The sequence below is a fragment of the Littorina saxatilis genome, linkage group LG10 (assembly GCF_037325665.1).
Source record: "Littorina saxatilis isolate snail1 linkage group LG10, US_GU_Lsax_2.0, whole genome shotgun sequence".
Lineage (NCBI taxonomy): Eukaryota > Metazoa > Mollusca > Gastropoda > Littorinimorpha > Littorinidae > Littorina > Littorina saxatilis.
In genome coordinates, this window is record NC_090254.1 from 356,416 (window position 1) to 367,500 (window position 11,085).

The window sequence follows — 11,085 nt, forward strand, 5'->3', positions numbered from 1 at the left end:
ACAGACAGACAGACAGACACAGACAGAAAGACACCCAGCCAGCCAGGCTAGCAGACAGGCAGGCAGATAAAAAGAGCGACAGTGAGATAGAGATAGAGAGAGAGAGACAGACAGACAGACAGACACAGACAGACACAGACAGACAGAGACAGACACAGACACAGACAGAAAGACACCCAGCCAGCCAAGCTAGCAGACAGGCAGGCAGATAAAAAGAGCGACAGTGATATAGAGATAGAGAGAGAGAAAGAAAGAGAGACACAGACAGACAGACAGACACAGACACAGACACAGACACAGACAGACAGACAGACAGACAGACACAGACAGAAAGACACCCAGCCAGCCAGGCTAGCAGACAGGCAGGCAGATAAAAAGAGCGACAGTGATATAGAGATAGAGAGAGAGACAGAAAGGCAGACAGAAAGGCAGACACAGACAGACACAGACAGACACAGACAGACACAGACAGACACAGACAGACACAGACAGACACAGACAGAAAGACACCCAGCCAGCCAGGCTAGCAGACAGGCAGGCAGATAAAAAGAGCGACAGTGATATAGAGATAGAGAGAGAGACAGAAAGGCAGACAGAGACAGACAGAGACAGACAGACAGAGACAGACAGAAAGACACCCAGCCAGCCAGGCTAGCAGACAGGCAGGCAGATAAAAAGAGCGACAGTGATATAGAGATAGAGAGAGACAGACAGACAGACAGACAGACAGACAGACACAGACAGAAAGCCACCCAGCCAGCCAGGCTAGCAGACTGGCAGGCAGATAAAAAGAGCGACAGTGAGATAGAGATAGAGAGACAGACACACAGAAAGGCAGACAGAGACAGAAAGACAGCCAGAGCAAAAAGAGAGAGAGATAAAGAGAAAGAGAGAGAGAGAGAAGGAAAGAGAGATAAAGAGAGAGAGAGAGAGAGAGAGAGAGAGAGAGAGAGAGAGAGAGAGAGAGAGAGAGAGAGAGAGAGAGAGAGAGAGAGAGAGAGACGGAGGACTCAAGGAGAGCCGGTCATGAATGTTAATGGCCTGTTGTCAGGTGGAGAAACTCGGCCAGCGCCGCTCTCTGTCCGCTGACTTTCCTTCACCTAGCCAGCTCTGACTCTACCGGTACGTGTTGAGTCAATTGTGTCGTGTTGTGCATCTCGCGAGTCAACCACTCGTCACGTAGAGTGCAGGCGAGGTGTCGTGTTGTGCATCTCGCCGGTCAACCACTCGTCACTGACGTAGAGTGCAGGCGAGGTGTCGTGTTGTGTATCTCGCCGGTCAACCACTCGATCGTCACGTAGAGTGCAGGCGAGGTGTCGTGTTGTACATCTCGCCGGTCAACCACTCGTCACGTAGAGTGCAGGGAAGGTGTCGTGTTGTGCATCTCGCCGGTCAACCACTCGTCACGTAGAGTACAGGGGAGGTGTCGTGTTGTGCATCTCGCCGGTCAACCACTCGATCGTCACGTAGAGTACAGGGGAGGTGTCGTGTTGTGCATCTCGCCGGTCAACCACTCGATCGTCATGTAGAGTACAGGGGAGGTGTCGTGTTGTGCATCTCGCGGCCGGTCAACCGCTCGTCACGTAGAGTACAGGGGAGGTGTCGTGTTGTGCATCTCGCCGGTCAACCACTCGATCGTCACGTAGAGTGCAGGGGAGGTGTCGTGTTGTGCATCTCGCCGGTCAACCACTCGATCGTCACGTAGAGTGCAGGGGAGGTGTCGTGTTGTGCATCTCGCGGCCGGTCAACCGCTCGTCACGTAGAGTACAGGGGAGGTGTCGTGTTGTGCATCTCGAAGGTCAATCACTCGTCACTTAGAGTACAGGGGAGGTGTGGTGTTGTGCATCTCGCCGGTCAACCACTCGTCACGTAGAGTACAGGGGAGGTGTCGTGTTGTGCATCTCGCCGGTCAACCACTCGTCACGTAGAGTACAGGGGAGGTGTCGTGTTGTGCATCTCGCGGCCGGTCAACCACCCGTCACGTAGAGTACAGGGGAGGTGTCGTGTTGTGCATCTCGCGGCCGGTCAACCACTCGATCGTCACGTAGAGTACAGGGGAGGTGTCGTGTTGTGCATCTCGCGGCCGGTCAACCACTCGTCACGTAGAGTACAGGGGAGGTGTCGTGTTGTGCATCTCGCCGGTCAACCACTCGTCACGTAGAGTACAGGGGAGGTGTCGTGTTGTGCATCTCGAAGGTCAATCACTCGTCACTTAGAGTACAGGGGAGGTGTCGTGTTGTGCATCTCGCCGGTCAACCACTCGATCGTCATGTAGAATACAGGCGAGGTGTCGTGTTGTGCATCTCGCCGGTCAACCACTCGTCACGTAGAGTACAGGGGAGGTGTCGTGTTGTGCATCTCGCCGGTCAACCACTCGTCGCGTAGTGTACAGGGGATGTGTCGTGTTGTGCATCTCGCCGGTCAACCACTCGTCACGTAGAGTACTGGGGAGGTGTCGTGTTGTTCATCTCGCCGGTCAACCACTCGTCGCGTAGAGTACAGGGGAGGTGTCGTGTTGTGCATCTCGCCGGTCAACCACTCGTCACGTAGAGTACAGGCGAGGTGTCGTGTTGTGCATCTCGCCGGTCAACCACTCGTCACGTAGAGTACAGGCGAGGTGTCGTGTTGTGCATTTCGCAGGTCAACCATTCGATCGTCACGTAGAGTACAGGGGAGGTGTCGTGTTGTGCATCTCGCCGGTCAACCACCCGTCACGTAGAGTGCAGGGGAGGTGTCGTGTTAATGTTGTGCATCTCGCCGGTCAACCACTCATCGCGTAGTGTACAGGGGATGTGTCGTGTTGTGCATCTCGCCGGTCAACCACCCGTCACGTAGAGTGCAGGGGAGGTGTCGTGGATGTTTTGTCTTGCGCATCTTTATGTACTGTACATTGTTTACATACAGGTGGTTGAAATAGTGTTTATTTTCACGTTAAGCTGTGGAATCTAAAATGTTAGTGTGCACCAAAGGGACTCTGTAACACTTAGCAATGTGCTTGTAGAGACTGCATTGTCAAATGGCAGACCATATTCCTAAAATTCTTCATAATATTCAAACCAAGCGAATTCTATCAACAGTGTTCGCATTCCTCGTGCTGGTTGACCCGAGTCAGTGCTGTTTGACCCGAGTCAGTGCTGGTTGATCCGAGTCAAGGCTGGGTGACCCGAGTCAGTGCTGGTTGACTCGAGTCAGTGCCGTGACGGATTGTGCAAGCTGCCTCCAACATCATGGCTGACGGAATTTGTCTAACGGCTGATTGGCTGTAAAATCAAGCAACGGATAATTCACTCTACTGCCAGGACCACATGCGCACACCCCTCTAGCTTGCAATTTCCGTAACTTGACGTAACTTGACGTAACTTGATGTAACTTTTGCCATGCGCGTAACGAGACGTGCTGTGCAGGAAGGCAATCAGTGGGTCAAGGGATATCTATGGTCAGATCGAGCAGCACGTTCCCTCGTTCTCACTGAAACTGTGTCGTGATTCAATCAGTGGGTCAAGGGATATCTATGGTCAGATCGAGCAGCACGTTCCCTCGTTCTCACTGAAACTGTGTCGTGATTCAATTTGTGGCCACGACCGCTATGTGAGGTAATGGCTGAATGGTCCACTGCAGCAGAACCCCAGCTCATGCTCCTGGTCGATAATTACACATTTTCAGTGCAGTTTATAAAAGAAAAAGGCCTTGTTATAAACTGGTAAGGTTTGGAGGAACAGAAGAAAGAAAAAAAACATGGACAAGCCGGCTGCACATATTGTTACCACTATACACACAGGCCCGCGCAGATAAACAGCTATATATAGACAGACAGTCAAACACACAAACATTCGCAGACAGACAGACACTGAGACAGACAGAGAGAGACACACACACACACACTGACACACACACACACACACTCACACTGACACACACACATACACTGACACACACACACTCACACACTTCCCCCAACACACATACACACAAGCACACACACACACCCCACACACACATCCTGAACCGCAACGCTTCCACAAATACCTGGCACTACCACTACTTCAGTCAGCCAAAAGGCAGTAATGTCATGAAGTGAAGTTCACTGGACTATCATATACTTGCAAAACACGAGCCAACTAAAAGGCTCTGACTCTCGCTGATGACTTCATTACATCCAAACAAAACAAAGCCACAGCGCCGCCACCAGAACAACACTGCCTGGCCGCCCATCCGTCATCTCCTCAAGGCACGAGGCGCGGTATGTACAGTCTGTGGGGAGGGGGGGGGGGGGGGTCGTGTGCCTACCTGCCTAGCCTCGCCTCCCTGTACAGCGCCACGGCCACTGAAGGTATAGCGGTGTAACGTAGTGCGGCCCGCCTTACCTGAGTCCTGTACCTGCCAGGCAGAGAGAGCGAGAGAGAGCGAGAGAGGGCCAGGCAGAGAGAGCGAGAGAGGGCCAGGCAGAGAGAGCGAGAGAGAGCGAGAGAGGGCCAGGCGAGTGAACGCCAAAAGTCGGCCAGGTGTGGTGAGAGCACGGCGTGTTGTGAGAGCGGGCAAGGTGCAGAGACAGTGCATTACGGATCTATCACGGAAATAGGTGGTGTTGCTCTTTCCTGGAGTTGTGTCATGGATACTACCTGTCTGTCTACCTGCGGTCTACCTGTGGGTCAACACAAGTGAGACTGACCACTGTGAGACGTGCAACAGGTAAGGGAGAGAGTGGCGGTGTGTCCGGGTTGTTGTGGTTTTCACTACTCGCTGTGTGCTGTGGAGAGGGGGGAAGCAATGGGGGCTAGAGGGGGAGGCACTTACTACACTTGGGTTTCTCTGGCTTTCTGGTTGTCAGCGTTACACAGTAACAGTAAACCCCTGAAGGCTACAACTGTTGTGTTGTTTGAACTGAAGGGTGGGATGAGTGGGGGGTTAACGTTAAAAACTTCACCTCACACCATCACCGTCAGTCGCTGTCTCCTGACAGAAAGCTAAGGGACAGTGCTGGCACCTCACACCATCACCGTCAGTCGCTGTCTCCTGACAGAAAGCTAAGGACAGTGCTGGTACCTCGGGCCAAACAAACCCAGTAGGCCTACACAGCACATATTCTTGACAACCATCAAGTTACACTCACTCAAGTTACAGTGTGTTTGAAAGCGTTTACTCTACAAGTCAAGCGGCGTCAGTTATGTTCCCAGCGTGTGCTCTGTGACGTCATTATGTTCCCAGCGTGTGCTCTGTGACGTCATTATGTTCCCAGCGTGTGCTCTGTGACGTCATTATGTTCCCAGCGTGTGCTCTGTGACGTCATTATGTTCCCAGCGTGTGCTCTGTGACGTCATTATGTTCCCAGCGTGTGCTCTGTGACACCCTGTCACCCTGACACCCTGACACCCTGTCATCAACTGTCAACGTTCTAAAGACGGATAATTATCAACGCACTACTGTTGTCAGAGTAGTGTCCGATCGACGAGTTGAGCCTAACAATAACCAACTGTCCGTGGTCATGTCAGAGTAGTGTCCGACGAGTTGAGCCTAACAATAACCAACTGTCCGTGGTCATGTCAGAGTATAGTAGTGTCCGACGAGTTGAGCCTAACAATAACCAACTGTCCGTGGTCATGTCAGAGTAGTGTCCGACGAGTTGAGCCTAACAATAACCAACTGTCCGTGGTCATGTCAGAGTAGTGTCCGACGAGTTGAGCCTAACAATAACCAACTGTCCGTGGTCATGTCAGAGTAGTGTCCGACGAGTTGAGCCTAACAATAACCAACTGTCCGTGGTCATGTCAGAGTAGTGTCCGACGAGTTGAGCCTAACAATAACCAACTGTCCGTGGTCATGTCAGAGTAGTGTCCGACGAGTTGAGCCTAACAATAACCAACTGTCTGTGGTCACACAAGGCTTAGTATGATCAGTCACGTTCATTTTTACTAGACTGATAAAAAGATATATATAGGTAAAAGTTTGGCATGATATGGGCACGGATTGGCGGAAGATAAGCATGGTTATCATGAAATTCAACCCCTCCTTAGGGGTGGGGTGGGGGGGGGGGGGGAAGCTGCTTAATCATGAAATTGAATCCCTCCAAAAGCTGGCCCATGTTAGCTGGCAACAACGTGTCTGAGTTCCCGCTGCAAACCTTCATTTACCCCTGAGTCAGCATGGTCGGGGTGTGAAACCATTACCAGAGACATACGTCTCTGCCATTACCATGTGCTTACTTTACGGCACCCATGCTGCTGGGACGAGTTGCCCAGAGAGGTTCGCCACGGGTCGCCAGCAGTGCGAATGACAGAAAGCCGTTTCTTAGGGCAGCAGTGCAGGAAAGCGCTCGCGAAGCACTCGGCGAGCAGCTTTGGTATATGCTCGCCCACCGCGCGCTGCGTAATCCAAGATGGCGGCGGTGTTTACACTGCGATGCCGTGAAGCGTGTTGCGATCTTCTCGGCGTGGTTTTCCCCAGCTAAATTTCCCATCATAACCACGTTCTCTCTGACGATTTCACTGACCGAATCGTCTACTAGTTTAAGAAGTACAACTTTTTTCATATCTGGCAGCAATCGTGCTTTCTTCGTCACCTTCGTGAAGCGATTTGCCTCGTTGTGAGCCCGTTGCTTTGACCAATCCAGAGCGACTTTTCTCTGAGCGGGCTATTGTGATTCTGAGCAACACATGTCAGTTTTGCCGGGCTTTGCTACCAGCCCCAGGCTTCAGATCTAGTCTGGAGGGAGCAGGATCCAGAACCTGCCACGGGGTAGACAACCCCCCGTGGTTACGCTAGCCACGACAACCCCCCGTGGTTACGCTAGCCACATCCCGTGGTTCGCTTTGTGGACCCTGCCTAAGTCAGGTCAAATTCACCAACATACAACAGTGTCCCCCTTTACCATGCTTAGCTCCCGCCACATACAGCTATGCAATAGATGTTCCGCCAGCTTTCCTCAAAGACGGACAATTTGCAGTGGTTGTCTTCCTTGTCATAAAATCATTTATATTTATTCTGTGAAATGCAATATGCTACAGCTAAGTGTACAATATAGTACTTACTACTGGTCCGAGTTGTTGGCTTGTAGTTATTCTGCTTGAAGCTGTGGCAGTCGTGTTGAGTGACAGACAGGTGTTTCGGCGACATCGGCTTCGTCTGCCTCACTGATTCTCTTTGTTTTCATCAGCCCCCCCCCCCCCCCCCCCACTCCCTCTCTCAGTCTGATTCCAAAAACATATAAATATGTTATATTCGGATTAAAAACAAGCTCTGAAAATTAAAAATATAAAAATTATGATCAAAATTAAATTTCCGAAATCGTTTTAAAAACAATTTCATCTTATTCCTTGTCGGTTCCTGATTCCAAAAACATATAGATATGATATGTTTGGATTACAAACACGCTCAGAAAGTTAAAACGAAGAGAGGTACAGTAAAGCGTGCTATGCAGCACAGCGCAACCGCTACCGCGCTGAACAGGCTCGTCACTTTCACTGCCTTTTGCACTAGCGGCGGACTACGGTCATTGTGAAAAAATGCAGTGCGTTCAGTTTCATTCTGTGAGTTCCACAGCTTGACTAAATGTAGTAATTTCGCCTTACGCGACTTGTTTCTTATCGCGGGTCTGTGCTGTAACCGCGAACACGCGCTCTTCTGTGTGTTGTTCTAGCCGAGTGCCACTCACGTCATAGTGTCACCCTGTTGTTCTAGCCGAGTGCCACTCACGTCATAGTGTCACCCTGTTGTTCTAGCCGAATGCCACTCACGTCATAGTGTCACCCTGTTGTTCTAGCCGAATGCCACTCACGTCATAGTGTCACCCTGTTGTTCTAGCCGAATGCCACTCACGTCATAGTGTCACCCTGTTGTTCTAGCCGAGTGCCACTCACGTCATAGTGTCACCCTGTTGTTCTAGCCGAATGCCACTCACGTCATAGTGTCACCCTGTTGTTCTAGCCGAATGCCACTCACGTCATAGTGTCACCCTGTTGTTCTAGCCGAATGCCACTCACGTCATAGTGTCACCCTGTTGTTCTAGCCGAATGCCACTCACGTCATAGTGTCACCCTGTTGTTCTAGCCGAGTGCCACTCACGTCATAGTGTCACCCTGTTGTTCTAGCCGAATGCCACTCACGTCATAGTGTCACCCTGTTGTTCTAGCCGAATGCCACTCACGTCATAGTGTCACCCTGTTGTTCTAGCCGAATGCCACTCACGTCATAGTGTCACCCTGTATTTCCCAAATAAATTTTGTTTAAACCAAAGAACATCTCCTTGGCGACCAGAACAGTCAACACGATTGCTCACTATGCCTTGATAGTGACAGCCATAACGCGGGGTGTGTGTGTGTGTGTGTGTGTGTGGGGGGGTGCCTGTGCTTATATCAGCTGAGGTCAGACTGATTCCTTCCTGTAAAGAATGGCAGAACACAGACCCGGTATGGACAGGGGGGGGGGGGGGGGGGGGGGTCCCCGTGCTTATATCAGCTAAGGTCAGACTGATTCCTTCCTGTAAAGAATGGCAGAACACAGACCCGGTATGGACAAGCGGTGTTTGTTGTGTGGGGCTGCTGTGACCGATATATATATATATAACGGCTTTATCTGAGCTACACTCACCTGTCGTGGCTTATCCAGTGCACTGCAAGCATTTTATCAACTACAGGTAAGACTCGGCCTGGACTGGGTCACACTGAGGTCAGCTGCTATATTTACTTATAAAAATCGGTTGACTCTATCAGTGCGACTGTACAGCCGACAGTAGGCTATATATATATATATATATAGTATAGAGAGAGAAATAGATAGATAGAGATATAGATAGATATAGATAGAAATAGATAAAGATATAGAGATATATAGATATAGAGATATAGATATAAAAAACGCTCGCGCTGGACCCGAGTACTCTTCAGATTGGCTCGCTCCCCCAGTATGAAAGTTTTTGTCTTGTGCACGTTTAAGACCAAGTGATTGATCTGTGTGAATTACAGGCATTCCCTTTGCTATATAAATACATTGCATGCGAGCCGAGGATGTGCGTGGTGACTGGCCTTTCTCTTTTATTTGTAATTTGATCACAGTGAAAATGCACACACACACATTCACACACACACACACACACACACACACACACACACACACACACACACACACACACACACACACACACACACACACACACACACACACTCTCTCTCTCCCTCACTCCCTCTCTCTCTTCCTCTCTATCTCTCTCTCTCTTACACACACACACACACACACACACACACACACACACACACACACGAGTATAGACTCATGCACGCGCACGCACACACACACACACACACACACACACACACACACACACACACACACACACACACACACCGCGCGAGAGAAAAAGACGTCAAAGACTTTTGACCGTGACGTAATCTTTTTATGACGCTATATTTCTCGTCAATGTGTGACGCGTTCGGCTGTTCTATGAGACTGCCTGGCTGGCTGTGGCTCCGCGAATTCCCCCCGCCGCCAAGTCTTTTTTTGTGGTTTATTTCGCATTTAGGTCCCAGGTAACATTATGAAGTTTTAATACAATCAATCGGACCTATTTTCAAGTTAGTGTATCAACTTTTGAACGAACTGCGCCCAGTAGTTTCCCAGCAATAAGCTGTTAAGTCGAGACACACACACAGACACACAGACAATTAAAGTCTGCTGGACCCTTGTACTTGCGTACTCGGGGATAAAGAGAAATAGATAGATATAGAGATATAGATAGAGAGATAAATAGATATAGAGAGATATATAGATATAGAGAGAAATAGATAGATATAGAGATATAGATAGAGAGAATACTAGAGGAATACCCGGCTTCGCCGGGGTGAATCGCGAGACAGAGACAGACAGCGTGGCGGTTCACCACAATCACCTTTGAAGGCGAAGTCCTGTCAAACGGGATTGAGAATTTTAGAGCTTAATTCTTAGCCCTATATTATCTGCTGTGGCTTCTCAAATGCCAGAACATACAGACAGACAAAAACCGCTAGACCCCATCACAAACAGAACTACAATCCACAGGTTTTTGCCCACACACACACACAAACACACACACACACACACACACACAGAGAAGCCGTATATATATATGTATATCTATATCTATAAATATATAGAGATAGGTGACAGTGTATTTTTCGCGTGGCTATAAATTGATTCGACCTTTTCACTTTGACAGTAAGAACAACTTACGGGTGCAAGGGAAGCGTTCTGGACAGCGCAGTGACATTCTAAAAATAGTAACTTACAAACGGGAATATGGATTGAAGCCACACGAAGGCGCAAAACACTGGAGAAGATAAGGAAGAGTTACTGGGAATGGTGAATTCGCCGGGGTGAATCGCGAGACAGAGACAGACAGCGTGGCGGTTCACCACAATCACCTTTGAAGGCGAAGTCCTGTCAAACGGGTTTGAGAATTTTAGAGCTTATTTCTTAGCCCTATATTATCTGCTGTGGCTTCTCAAATGCCAGAACATACAGACAGACAAAAGCCGCTAGACCACATCACAAACAGAACTCTACAATACACAGGTTTTTGCCCACACACACACACAAACACACACACACACACACACACACACACAGAGAAGCCGTATATATATATGTATATCTATATCTATAAATATATAGAGATAGGTGAGAGTGTATTTTTCGCGTGGCTATAAATTGATTCGACCTTTTCACTTTGACAGTAAGAACAACTTACGGGTGCAAGGGAAGCGTTGTGGACAGCGCAGTGACATTCTAAAAATAGTAACTTACAAACGGGAATATGGATTGAAGCCACACGAAGGAAGGAAGATAAACGCAAAACACTGGAGAAGATAAGGAAGAGTTACTTATAATGGTGAAATGAACACAAAAATCAAAATCGGTTGAGCGCTGCGCGCTGAGAGCACGTGTTGAAATATCTCATCGATGATATTGTGTCCGGGGTGTAGCTGAATACGGTGTCCAAATTTGAAAAAGATCCACCGAGAACTTTGGTGTTGTGATGTGGTGTAGCGGCTTTGGTGTGTCGGTATGGGGGCCCGGGTAGCTGAGGTGGAACCAAAATCGGTTCAGCGCTGCGCGCTG